Source organism: Phyllobates terribilis, unplaced genomic scaffold (genome assembly GCF_046119375.1).
Source record: "Phyllobates terribilis strain yellow unplaced genomic scaffold, ASM4611937v1 Scaffold_5__5_contigs__length_657084704, whole genome shotgun sequence".
Lineage (NCBI taxonomy): Eukaryota > Metazoa > Chordata > Amphibia > Anura > Dendrobatidae > Phyllobates > Phyllobates terribilis.
This window is the reverse complement of record NW_027362765.1, coordinates 32,177,137-32,191,309: the sequence shown is the minus strand read 5'-3', so window position 1 is coordinate 32,191,309 and position 14,173 is coordinate 32,177,137.

Sequence of the window (14,173 nt, the reverse complement as noted above, 5' to 3'; positions counted from 1 at the left end):
TCCTTTGAAATTTGTTACTTGATCTTGTTCCATAGTCTACAAGTTTATCAAAAACTTCACTTTTGTTCTTAATTAAGTATGTGACTGTGTATCTTGAGTAGTCATCTATAAAAGTCAACATGTATCTATTGCCTCCTAATGTAGTCACTTTCATGGGTCCACATACGTCAGTATGCACCAAATCAAGTGGTCTTTCGCTTTTCATCTCACTTTCTTTTGGAATAGATATCCTTGTGGCTTTGGATTTTATACAACATTCACATCTTACGGTAATTGAGCAATCTGATATCTTTAAATCGTTTGTCAATTCTTTTCTCTGTAGTTCCCTTATACTGTCAGGATGTCTATGTCCTAGACGTCTATTCCACATGTGAATACAGTTTTTGTGATCATGTGTACATACCTTCATCTGTTCCTTTGGTGTCCAAATGATATAATTGTTCATCTGCCTTGACTTTGGTTATCACCTTGTTTCCTGCAATAATTGTACACTCATTGTCTTTGAATTTTACTGTAAGTCCTTTTGCTGTTAAACGTTTCACAGATAATAATCTGCCTTCCAATTTTGGAACATACAACACATCCTGTACAAGTATCTTTGAATCTTGTCCGAACTTGTTTGAACAATTTAGCATACCTTGTCCGATATCTTCTGCGGTTATTTTGCTTCCATCTGCAAGATAAATGGCTTCTTTCTTATCTAAATCAAGATCAATAAAGAAATTCTTGTCACTTGTCATATGACTCGTTGCTCCTGAATCAATAAACCAACCAAGTGATGATTTCTTGTCTGTTACTTTAAATGTGCCATTCCAATTATTCTCACATGAATCGGAAATTGTGTTTTTTACTTTCTGTGTATGCTTTTTATGTTGTAATTTTTGTTGTTCTGCTTTCCATATGGTACAGTCTTTCTTTAAATGACCTTTTTTCTTACATCTGAAGCATTCTCTTGTCTCTTTATTATAGGTTTTTTTTTAAATTCTGTAGCTTTAAGAGCGTTTTCACTGTCCTTTTCAGTAGAAGAATCATTTCTTTGTTCTTTTCTTCTCTGATATTCATCTATTAGTCTTGTTTTCACAAAATCTAATGTAATGTAAGTTTCTGGTCTCGTCTCAAAGGCATTTATCAAGGCTGTATACGAATCTGGTAAACTGCACACTAATATAGCTGCTACATGACTTTCTTTAATGTCTTCACCAATAGATCTTAGCTGTGATATCACTTCCATCATTGAGAATATGTGCTTCTGCATGTCATCATTTGCACTCAATCTCATACTGTAAAGCTTTCTTAATAAAAATAACTTGTGATTCAAGCTAGGTCTTTCATACAGTTTTCTTAATTTCTCCCACATTCCTTTAGCTGTTTCTTCATTTCTTATATGTATTAATTGAGCATCATCCACTAATAAGCTAATGGTGGCTCTCGCTTGTCTATTCTTCTTATCCCATGTCTGATTATCTTGATCTGGTCTTTCTGTAACAATTACTTCCCATAAATCATCCTTAGATAACAACATCTCTACTTTGAATTTCCATAACTGATAATTTTCACTATTCAGTTTAGCTACTGTGAATTTCAGTTCTGTGTTACTCATCATCTTTATATAGTCTTACTTGTTTAGAGAGTTGTACTGAAGATATTCTCCTGTTTTTTCATCTTGCTGATAATTCCTGTATGTCCTGCCTGTGTTGAATTCTCTGTAATTATATCCAGGTCCTGGGATCATGAATTCCTCTGTCACTCTGTATCTGGATTTATTTCCTTCTGTTTACAGAGCTTATCTGTGTGCTCCGTTATCTGGGGTTATAAACCAGGATCCTCTTGTAGTGCGGGCCTGTAGTGTCTGGGCTTTAGTGTCTGGGTTCCGGCCTGGGCCCATAACCTGTCGCAGAGTGCATCTTCTTACAGTCACCGCTGTACTTACGAGAGCTTCAATCAGCAAGATATCTTGAGTAAACAGTATTTACTTCATACTGGTTAAACATGAGATACAATTCAGTGTCACACAGTCCGTGTGCTGCTGACATAACACATTCAGGAAAAAAAGAAAAGACAGGAAGTAAGAACAACCAACAATTGAGAGCTTTTCTCCCCCCACATTACAGCAAGCATATAACTATACACACTATCGCCATCTGCTGTCTGGTTAGTATAAAGTCCTCCTTTCACTTATAATAAGTCCTAATCTGTTGTATATGCCAACATGACGTGTGCGGAGCAGAGCCGTGTATGCACAACTTGTGCGGGGCCGTGTGTTTACGTCGTGTACAGTGCGGAGCCATGTGGGTACGGAGTGTAGCCGTGTGCAGAGGGGTTATAGAGCAGAGCCGTGTGTGTAAGGTGTGTACATAGCAGAGCAATATGTGGGGTGTGTATGGAGCGGAGCAGTGTGTAGGGTATACTAATTTGTCACAGTCAGGTCCTCACTCAGACCCAATGACGTAGGGTTTAGTACAAGGGGTCCATCTGATTCTACAGCTTAATCTCACTCTGTCCCCTCCCTCAGGCTATAAATTACATATAGAATGTGCCTTCAACCAGTCTACACACTCAAGACGCTCAATGCTGCCACCACTTTCCGAAAGGGCTGTAAGTACCAGCGCCATGCACACAATGTATTCACTGTCCACAGGACATACACAGGTCACATGCATAAACTAACACTTAATATTAACAGAGACACATATGTTCTTAAGGGCAACAAGCAAAACCAAATAAAAATCGGGAGTATAAGTGGGTATACATGCAACGTTCACACTGGCCATTAACCCCTTTCTGTGGTAACAGTATGTCCTGACACTCGGTACTATGTGCAAGGAGCGGTCCCGCACCGTTCCCTGCACATTAACCCCTGAAATGATGCGATCAAAGTTGATCGCAGTATTCCAGTGGCAAGTGGAGGTAAGCGTCAATACTTACCTCCTCTCCGGCGAAAAAAGTGCAAAAAGTGAAAATCCCATAGCAGGACAAAGTGAAAAAGTTCAGAAAGTGAAAAAAAAAAAAAAAAAAGTAAAAAAATAATTGTACAAATCTAAAAAAAAAAAATAATAATAATAAAAAAAAATATATATATACTGTACCCATAAATAAATATTACAAAAAAAAATAATAAAAGTACACATATTTGGTATCGCGACATCTGAAACGACCTGACCTATAAAACTGTCCCACTAGTTAACTCCTTTAGTGAACACGGTAAAAAAAAAATGAATCAAAAAACAATGCTTTATCATCATACCGCCAAACCAAAAAATGAAATAAAATGAGATAAAAAAGACAAATGTACATAAAAATGGTACTGCTGAAAACGTCATCTTGTTTCACAAAAAACAAGCCGCCATACCGCTCCATCAGCCGAAAAATAAAAAAGTTATAGCTCTCAGAATAAAGCGATACTAAAAAAACTCTTTTTTTCTATAAAATACTTTTTGTGTAAAAGCACCAAAACATAAAAAAATATAACTGTAGTACTGCTGTAAATGTACTGACCCAAAGAATAAAGCTGTTTTATCAATTTTACTACACGTAGAACGGCATAAAAAAAAATTATTCCTGAACTGTTGATTTTTGTTAATTCTACCTCCCAAAAATCGGAATAAAAAGCGATCAAAAATGTCACGTGCCCGAAAATGGTACCAATAAAAACGACAACTTGTCCTGCAAAAAACAAGCCATCGGATGACTTTGTCGACCGAAATATGGAAAAATTATAGCTCTCAAAATATGGTGATGCCAAAACTAGTCTTTGCAAAAAAAATGTTTATTTAGTGTGTGACAGCTGTCAATCATAAAAACCCAATATCAATCTGGTATCGCTGTAATCGCACCGACCCGAAGAATAACATCGTCTAATCACTTATACGAGGAATGGCGTAAAAAATAAACTCTAGGGTTAAGGTTGTGCTAGGGTTAGGTTTATGCTAGAGTTAGGGTTTGGCTAGGGTAAGGGTTGGGCTGAGGTTAGGGTTGTGCTAGGGCTACAAGGGCTAGGGTTGTGGTAGGGTTAGGGTTGTGCTAGGGTTAGGGTTGCGGTTGGGATTTTTTCGAAAGTAAAGAAAAAAAATGACGACGATATGGCGACTAGTGTTGAGCACAAGTGCTCGCTACTTCAGTTTGCATCGGGTGCTCAGGTATGCACCGAGTATAGCGGGTGCTCCAGTGACATGCTCAAGTCTCCGCCCCATAAGTTTTGCAACTGTTATACAGCCATAAAGACCTCATGTGTATTGCCTGCCATGCACAAGCGATCCCCGCATGTTTTTTTTTGGGTGTCTAACCGTGAAACATGTGGGCGTGGACTCCAGCATGTCACGTGAGCACCCGCGATACTTGGTGCATATCTGAGTATCCGATGCAAACTCAAGTAGCGAGCACTTGCGCTCAAGACTAATAAAAAACTTATTCAATTTGATGACCCAATGTTATCAAATTCTATGTCGTACCTCTGGGTTCAAAATGTTCACTATACCCCTTGATAAAATCCTTGAAGGGTGTAGTTTCCAAAATGGTGTCACTTGTGGGGGGTTTCCACTGTTTAGGCACATCAGGGGCTCCCCAAACACAAAATGGCGTCTTCTAATTTTTCAGGAAAATTTTACATTCAAAAAGTAAAATGGCGCTCCTTCCCTTCCGAACCCTGCCATGCGCCCAAACATTGGTTTTCCCCCACATATGGGGTATTGGCTTACTCAGGAGAAATTGCACAACAAAATGCATGGTGCAATTTCTCCTGTTACCCTTATGAAAATGCAAAATTGGAGGCTGAAAAACATTTTTGTTGGAAAAATTTGAAAATTTTATTTTCACGGCTCAATGTTATAAACTTCCGTGAAGCACCTGGGGGTTCAAGGTGCTCACCACACACCTATATAAGTTTCCGAAGGGGTCTAGATTCCAAAATGGTGTCATTTGTGGGGTGTTTCCACTGTTTAGGCAAATCTTGGGTTTCCCAAACGCAACATTGCGTCCGCTAATTATTTAAGCAAATTTTACATTCAAAAAGTCAAATTGGCGCTCCTTCCCTTCCAAGCCCTGTCGTGTCCCTAAACAGTGATTTTCCCTCACATATGGGGTATCGGCGTGCTCGAGAGGAATTGCACAACAAATTTTGGGGTCCATTTTTCCTGTTACCCTTGCGAAAATAATAAAAATTGGGGTCTAAAGTAACATTTTTTGAAAAAAAAAAAGTTAAATCTTCATTTTTTTTGTTCTATATTCCAAAAAATCTTGTGAAGCACCTGAAGGGTTAATACACTTCTTGAATGTGGTTTTGAGCACATTGAGGGGTGCAGTTTTTAGAAAGGTGTCACTTTTGGGTATTTTCTATAATAAAGGCCCCTCAAAGTCACTTCAAATGTGATGTGGTTCCAAAAAAAACAGTTTTATAAATTTTGTTGGGAAAATGAGAAATCGCTGGTCAACTTTTAACCCACATAACTTCCTAACAAAAAAAAATTTTGGTTCCAAAATTGTGCTGATGTAAAGTAGACATGTGGGAAATGTTATTTATTAACTATTTTGTGTGACATATCTCTCTGATTTAAGGACATGAAAATTCAAATTTTAAAAATTGCTACATTTTCAAAATTTTCACCAAATTTCAGATTTTTTCACAAATAAACACAAGATATATCGAATAGATTTTACCACTAATAAAGTACAATATGTCACAAAAAAACAGTCTCAGCATCAGGGGGATCCGTTGAAGCGTTCCAGAGTTATTACCTCATAAAGTGACAGTGGTCAGAATTATAAAAATTGGCCCGGTCATTAACGAGCAAACCACCCTCAGGGGTGAAGGGGTTAAGAAGACAAAACCTAAGATAGAAACGAAATGAGCAAATACCCTGCTGTAAGTAAAAAGTAACAGTGCATATAAATAACTTAGGGTATTTAGTAAACACTGTGTTTGTGTATGTTGCATAGTAAGGCTGTGTTCACACGATGCGTATTTCATGCGTTTCCGCGGCGTTTTTGCAGTTGCGTAAACGCCGCGGAAACGCATGAAAAACGCATGGTAGAAGGGCAGCAATGTTCCCCAATGGAAATCCGCATGTGCTGTGCCCATGATGCGGATTTTTCCGCAGCGTTAACGCTGCGGTCAAAAATCCGCAGCATGTCAATTAATTTTGCGGAAACGCGGCGATTTCGCCGCCATTGACTTGCATTAGAACGCGCCAATTCCGCAAGACAGCATCTGTACTTGCGTAATTGGTGCGTTCTAATGTGCGGATGGTACCCGGGTGTGGAGGAGAGGAGAGTCTCATCCACACCCAGGTACCATTAAAAAAGCTGTAAAAAGAAGAATAAAATAAAAAATAAATGTATTCTTACCTTCTGTCAGCCCGCGCAGCGCTCCCGCTTGGTTCCCGGCACTTGCAGTGAGTTGTAGGACCTGCGGTGACGTCAGAGTCATGTGACGGGTCACGTGACGCTGACGTCGGCAGGTCTTTCAATTCAAAGTTGCCGGCAGCCGGGAGAACGGAGTGAGCAGGACAGCGCGGGCCATCAGAGGTAAGTATATACACTCTCTCGGTTCACACTGTATAAATCCATGCTGTTTGCATGGATTTATATAGTGTGACCTAGTTATCAAGCACTTTCCAGGTGATGCTAAAATCGCCTGGAAAGCGCTTGTCAATCTGCATGCGGAAACGCATGTGAATCTGCATGTGGATCCGCATGTATTCTGCAGGAAAAACGCATGCACAATCTGCATGCGTTTTTTCTGCCAGGGAGATGCAGAAATGATGCAGAAATTTTCTGCTTCATTTCTGCATCGTGTGCACATACCCTAATGCATACTGTGGTCTCTTGCTAATTGCTTAATTATTCAACAATTATTCAACAAGGCAAATTGGTTCTACAACCCAGCAGACACTTCCAATATATTCAGATTTGGCTTAGGCTGCGTGCCCACGATGCGTTTTTCATGCGTTTCCGCTGCGGAATTTCCGCAGCGGAAACGCATCAAAAACGCTTGGTAATCCGCACCACATGGTCCTCAATGGCATTCCGCAATGTCAATGCACATGCTGCGGATTATTCCGCAGCATTTCTACGGCGCTCAAAAATCCGCAGCATGTTCATTAATTTTGCAGAAGCGCAGCGGATTGCCGCCATTGACTTGCATTGAGACGCATATAATCCGTGTCTGTACATTTGTACACGCGGATTATATGCGTTTCAATGTGCGGATGGTACCCAGTTCTGGAGGAGAGAAGACTCTCCTCCAGACCTGGGTACCATTGTACCTGTGAAAAAAAGAATAAAATAATAAATAAAGTTTATATTTACCTTCTCGCGGGCCGGCCGGCAGCGCTTATCTTCCAGGACCTGAGATGACGTCGCGGTCGTGTGACCGCAGGCTGTCTCGCAATATGCCGGCAACCCGGAAGGAGCGTGACAACACACGCGGCAGCACACGCGGTGGGGGATCGGTAAGTATAGCTTTATTTTTTACGGTCAAACTATATAAATCCATGCTGTTTGCATGGATTTATATAGTGTGACCTAGTTGTCAAGCACTTTCCAAGTGATGCTATCGCCTGGAAAGTGCTTGTAGTCCGCATGCATAAACGCATGTGAATACGCATGTGAATACGCGTGTATTCTGCAGGAAAAACGCATGCACAATCTGCATGCGTTTTTTCTGGCAAGGGAGGTGCAGAAACGCTGCAGAAATTTTCTGCTTCATTTCTGCATCGTGGGCACATAGCCTTAGGGAGAGCATGTGTTCTGGAGAACATGTGCCATATATTTCTAAGTGCAATATTTTCAAAGTGTCTCGCCAGTTAAACATGGCATGTGGACAGTGCAAGAGACAGGTAAGCTATGCCAGATATTTAAACAAACATTGCTCTTTTACAGTTGTGCTCAAAAGTTTACATACCCCGGCAGAATTTTTGCTTTCTTGGCCTTGTTTCAGAGAATATGAATGAAAAAAAGCAGCTTTACCAAGTGAGAAAATAAAGAACATCATCCACAACTACCACAAAAGACTTCAAGCTGTCATTGATGTTAGACGGGCCTTTCACTGCTTACTAACTATCTTACGTATGAAGATGAGAATATGCTGGACCTGGTCTTCACCCATCTCTGCTCAGTTCATGACTTTTCTAACTCTCCTCACCCACTTTCTGACCACAACCTTCTTTCCTTCTATGTCAAGAACTGTTTCCACACCTAGGACACCCCCACTTATCACACATACTGAAATCTACGTGCCATCTATTCTCAGCAGCTTATGAACCAAATACAGTCATCTTTAGCTCCCATCTCCTCCCTCTCCTGTCCAGACTCAGCATTGTTACATTAGAATACATTGCAGAGTGCCCTGGACAAAGCAGCACTAGCTACATGCAGAAAGACCCGACACAGACAGCAGCAACCCAGGCACACGTTGCAAAACGTCTTCTCCAGTGCTGCTTAAGGCATCTGTGGAGAAAATCACTTTAAGAAGAAGACTTCATCTACTATAAGTTCATTCTCCATCTGGCAAACAGGTTTACTTTACCACCCTCATCACATCACTAGCCAACAATCCAAAATAGCTCTTTGAAACTTTACACTCCCTTCAGAGCCCTAAAGTACAGGCCCCAGTCACCAACCTCGGCGCCGACAATCTGGCCACTTATTTCCTACAAAAAAATCAACCACATCAATCAGGACATTCTTGCACGATCCACTCAGATCCTGGATCCTCTTCCCTTCTGCACCTCAAGCTCACTTTCCATCTTCTGGCCTGTCACAGAAGAAGTGACCAGGCTCCTTGCTCTTGCCCTACAACCTGCACCAGTGATCCTATTCCCTCACATCTCCTCCAGTCCATCTCCCTAGCTGTCACTACCTAAGTAAAATATTTAACCCTCGACTTTCTTCCAGTATCTTTCCCTCTTGATTTAAACACACAGTCATAACTCTTTTACTTAAAAAAACATCCCTAGACCAGACCTGCGCTTTTGACTACAGACCTTTCTCTCATCTTGACCCTTTACAATCTGGTTTCCGCTCTTTACAATGTACTGCAATTACCCCCACTAAAATCTCTAATGACCTATTAACAGCAAAGTCCAATGGCCACTACTCCCTGCTGTTTCTCCTGGATTTCTCTGCCGCATTTCACACTGTGATCACCAGCTCCTCCTCACCATTCTCTGCTTTATCTGCCTCAAGGACATCATTCTCTCCTGGTACTCCTCCTACCTCTCTGACCGCTCTGTCACTGTATCTTTTAGTGGCTCTTACTCCTTTCCACTTCCCCTTACTGTTGGAGTTCCCCAAGGTTCAGTCCTAGGTCCCCTCCTCTTCTCCCTATATAATGCCCCTATTGGAAAAACCATCAGCAGATTTGGTTTCCAGTATCATCGCTATGTTGATGTCATCCAGTTACCCACCTCTTCTCCTGACATCACCCCCACCTTAATACAAAATACCAGACATTGTCTGTCAGCTGTCACATTATGTCCTCGCTCTATCTGAAACTGAATATTTCCAAAACTGAACTTCTTGTGTTTCCTCCCTCCACTAACCTACCTAAACCCAATATTGCAATTACCTTGAGTGATTCAACCATAACTCCCAAAGGGCACACTCTCGATCTTGGAGTTATTCTTGACACAGAACTTTTCTCTATTCCCTATATCCAATCACTCACTTGCTCATATTACCTGCATCTTAATACATCTCCAGAATCTGACCTTCTCTCACCTTTGAAACTGCAAAAACACTTACTGTCTCTCTTATTCATTCTCGTCTGGACTACTGCAACTCTTTACTGATCGGTCTCCCTCCAACTCGTCCTGAATGCGGCAGCCAGGATTGTATTTCTGTCCAGTCGCTTCACCGATGCTTCCACCATGTGCCAGTCATTGCACTGGTTGTCCATCTGCTACAAAATACAATACAAACTTATCCCTCTCACCCACTAAGCTCTTCATAGTTCTGTACCATCCTATATCTCACCACTCATTTGTGTCTATCACCTTACCCGTGCCCTCTGTTCTGCAATTGATCTAAAACTAAAATCCTCCATAATCCGAACCTTGCACCTCCGTCTCCTAGACTTCTCTCTTGCCGAGCTAGTGTTCTGAAATGCACTACCCCAAGCAATCCAACTAATATCTAGCCCCCATGTTTTTAAGCTTGCTTTAAAAACACATCTATCACCTCAAGTCACTAACATAACTCTCCCCTTTCCCTCCTTCTAAATGTTAATCATAATCTGCTCCCTCCTATTCATCTGTCTTCACATTCTCCATGAACTAAATAGCACTTGGTAACTGCACTTTGACAGATCCTGGCTGATGACAGGCTCATGCAACTTTTTATGAAAACTCTTATTTATTATAATGATGGCTGAACCTTACATGACAGCACATTCTACCTATTGTGTTCCCCCTATTTTCTTATAGATTGTAAGCTTGCAAGAAGGACCTTTACTCCTCCTGCAACTGTTGAACTATATGTTGCTTTGTATTGTTTTTATTTTTTTTGTACATGTGCCTGCTTAATTGTAAAGTGCTGTGGAATATGTTGGCGCTATACAAAAAAATATATATTATTACCATGTGTCAAAAAGGACTTCAACGTAAATAAGGGCAGAGCAGGATCGGAGCCTGACTGTAGACACCCAAAAGTGCGGAATCAGGATTTCTCGTAATTGTGTGCAATAAAGTAAAGGAAGGTCATCTGGGCTTCTTTTATAACTGATGATAGTGAAGATAACTTCTTGTTTCGAGATGGGTTCCTCAAGGACTTTAATGTCCCTGGGGCAGAGGGCAGTAAACCTGGAGACGTGATGTAGTTTTGAAGAGCAGAAATCTAGTTCAATGGAGAGGGTTGGTACTATCAATATTATGAATAGATGCATAATAGTTTCAAAAGGCAATTTCCATGGGTTACAGCAAGTGTGTGTGGGGGTGATAGTAATCTCAAGAATGTAAGTTCATGCCTTTTGAAGTCGCAACAACCTCACTAGGGATCTGCAAGTTTATTACCATGTTCATAGTAGAGTCTCCTTCACCTAGCGAGAAACCCTTTCACCTAATTGTTGAGAAGGGAGCGTAATGTTTCCTGAGCTTGAAGAAATGAGAGTTTCAGATCATCTATAGAAGTTTGCTTGTGATGGATTTCAAGTTCTTGTACTTGGGAGAGTATGTAGGAGACTTTCTTTTTTCAATTTGGGTGATATGATTGCTCCATATAGGGTTATGGCCGTTCTCAGCCCTACAACCTTCCAACTGGAGTTACCCTCGGTGATGCATTTCCTTAACATATTCCACAGGTTGTCACTTAGGAGATTTGTTGTGCCTCCAAAGCCTACGTCATTACCATCGGTCTGCGTTGGCCATGACATTGAGGACCAAGTGTCTACAAAGGTGAATACTGATGTTTCGAGGTGTCCCTACCATACGTCATTTCCGGACAAGTCTTGTCTTGATGGTCCTGAGGCCCATCATAGAAAAGGGCGTACTGTCACGAATCATAAAGGAATTGGCAACTTCAACTTCCCTTGTCTATTTCATGGTTTTGCAACTGGAAGCTTAGAAACGTATTAAATTTACAGGTTTGGATGAAATGGGCGAATTATCATGTTTCATGCTTTACCATTTATAATTGATTTAAAATTTTGGAAACAGGTAGACTTGGGATAAAACCCATTTTTGAAAACCCAACATTGAAACTGTTTAATAGGATTTGGTGGAATAGGAAAAGCAGTGAGTATACTAGATTTCACTAGGGACTGGTACTTTTCAGAATGTTAACCCCTTTCCAACCAAGTCAGTTACAGATGAGCCCTGGGTCTTATGGACCAGCTACGTACTATTACACACGCTGCGATCGCACCCGGGTGTCAGCTGATTGTCACAGCTGACACCTGATGCTATGTGCCGGGAGCGGTCCCGCACCGCTCCCGGCACGTTAACATCCAAAATGCTGCGATCGAAGTTGATCGCAGTATTGCGAGGACAAGGGGGAGGTAAGCGCCGATACTTACCTCCTCTCCGGCTTCCAGCAATGTCTGCGGCGGCTCCCGGAACTTGTCATGATGACCCGATGTCGTCATGACAACATCTGGGTCACCAGGAGGCAGGAAGCTACTTTGGCCATGCGCAGTGCGCGACCAAAGTAACTTCTCCCTGTGTGCAGCGATGACAGGCTGCATGGCATAGGGAGCTGATTCTCTCCATGCTATACAGCCGATCAGGCTGCAAAAAGTGAAAGTCCCAAAGTGTTACAAAGTGTAAGGCTATGTGCCCACGATGCAGAAATGCTCAGGATTTTTTCCTGAGCGTTTCTGCATCTCCCTGGCAGAAAAAAACGCATGCGGATTGTACATGCGTTTTCCTGCCAGGGACATGCGGAAGTGAAGCGTTCTTCACTTGCATTTCCGCATGCAGGTTGACAAGCGATTTTAGCATCACTTGGAAAGTGCTTGTGAACTTGGTCACACTATATAAATCCATGCAAACAGCATGGATTTATATACTGTGACCCGAGAGAATGTCAAAAAATAAATCTATACTTACCCTCCGATGGCCCCCGCAATCTTGACTTCCTCCGTCCCGGCTGCCGGCAGCAGTAGAGTGAAGGACCTGACGACGTCAGCGTCGCGTGACCCGTCACATGACTCTGACGTCAGCGCAGGTCCTTCATTCCATCGCGAACTGCTGCCAAGCAAGGAGGAGCGCACCGCGGGCCGCCAGAAGGTAAGTATATATTTATTTTTTTATTTTATTCTTTTTTTTACAGTTTTCAATGGTACCCAGGTCCGGAGGAGAGTCTCCTCTTCTCTAGACCTGGGTACCATCCGCACATTGGAACGCATGGAATGCGCATCTACTTATGCAGTGATGCGTAATCAATGCGGTCTAATGAAAGTCAATGGCGGCGAAAACGCAGCACTTCCGCAAAATAATTGGTAGTGCTGTGTTTTTTTCCGCAATGATAATCCGCAGCGGAAATTTCCACAGCATGTGCACAGCACATGCGGATTATCATTGGGGAACATGGCAGGCCTTCTACCATGCGTTTTTTAAGCGTTTCTGCAGCGTTTTTGCCGCTGCGGAAACGCTTAAAAAAACGCATTGTGGGCACACAGCCTAAAAGTAAAAAAAAGTGTAGGAAAGTGAAAAAAAAAAAAAAAAAGTAAAAATATTTTTAAAAAAATGAAAAAAAGAATCCCCAAAAAATAAAAATATATAATACCCCTAATATTTATTTATTATGAAAAAAAAAAAAATAAACCAATAAAAGTACACATATTTGATATCGCCGCATCCGGAACGACCTGACCTGTAAAACTGTCTCACTAGTCAACCCCTTTACTGAACACTGTAAAAAAAAAACAAAACAATTCTTTATCATCATGCTAAACAAAAAATGGAATAACACGCGATCAAAATGACGAATGTAAATAAAAATGGTACCGCTGAAAACGTCATCTTGTCCTGCAAAAAACAAGCCGCCATACAGCTCTATCATCTGAAAAATAAAAAAGTTATAGCTCTCAGAATGAAGCGATACAAAAATATTCTTTTTTTTAGAACATAGTTTTTATTGTGTAAAAGCGACAAAACATAAAAAAAGATATAAATGTGGTACCGCTGTAAACGTACTGACCCGAAGAATAAAGCTGCCTTATCAATTTTACCACACGCAGAAAGGCATAAAAAAAAAAATCGGTATAGAAAGCGATCAAAAAATATCACGTGCCCGAAAATGGTACCAATAAAAACATCAACTTGTTCCGCAAAAAACAAGCCCTTACATGACTATGTTGGCCGAAATATACAAAAATTATGGCTCTCAAAATATGGCGATGCAACAACTAATCTTTGCAAAAAAAAAGTGCCTTTTAGTGTGTGACAGCTGTCAATCATAAAAACCCGATAAGAATCTGGTATCGCTGTAATCACACCAACCTGAAGAATACAGTCGTCTATATACCACACGAGGAACAGCGTAAAAAAAATAAACTCTAGGGTTAGGGTTGTGCTAGGTTTAGGGTTGGGCTAGGGTTAAGTTTGGGCTAGGTTTGTGCTAGGGTTAGGGTTTTGCTAGGGTTAAATTTGTTTTAGGGTTGGGCTAGGGTTGGGGTTAGGGTTGATGATTTGGCGACTATTGTTGAGCACAAGTGTTCGCTACTTTGCATCGGGTGCTTGGG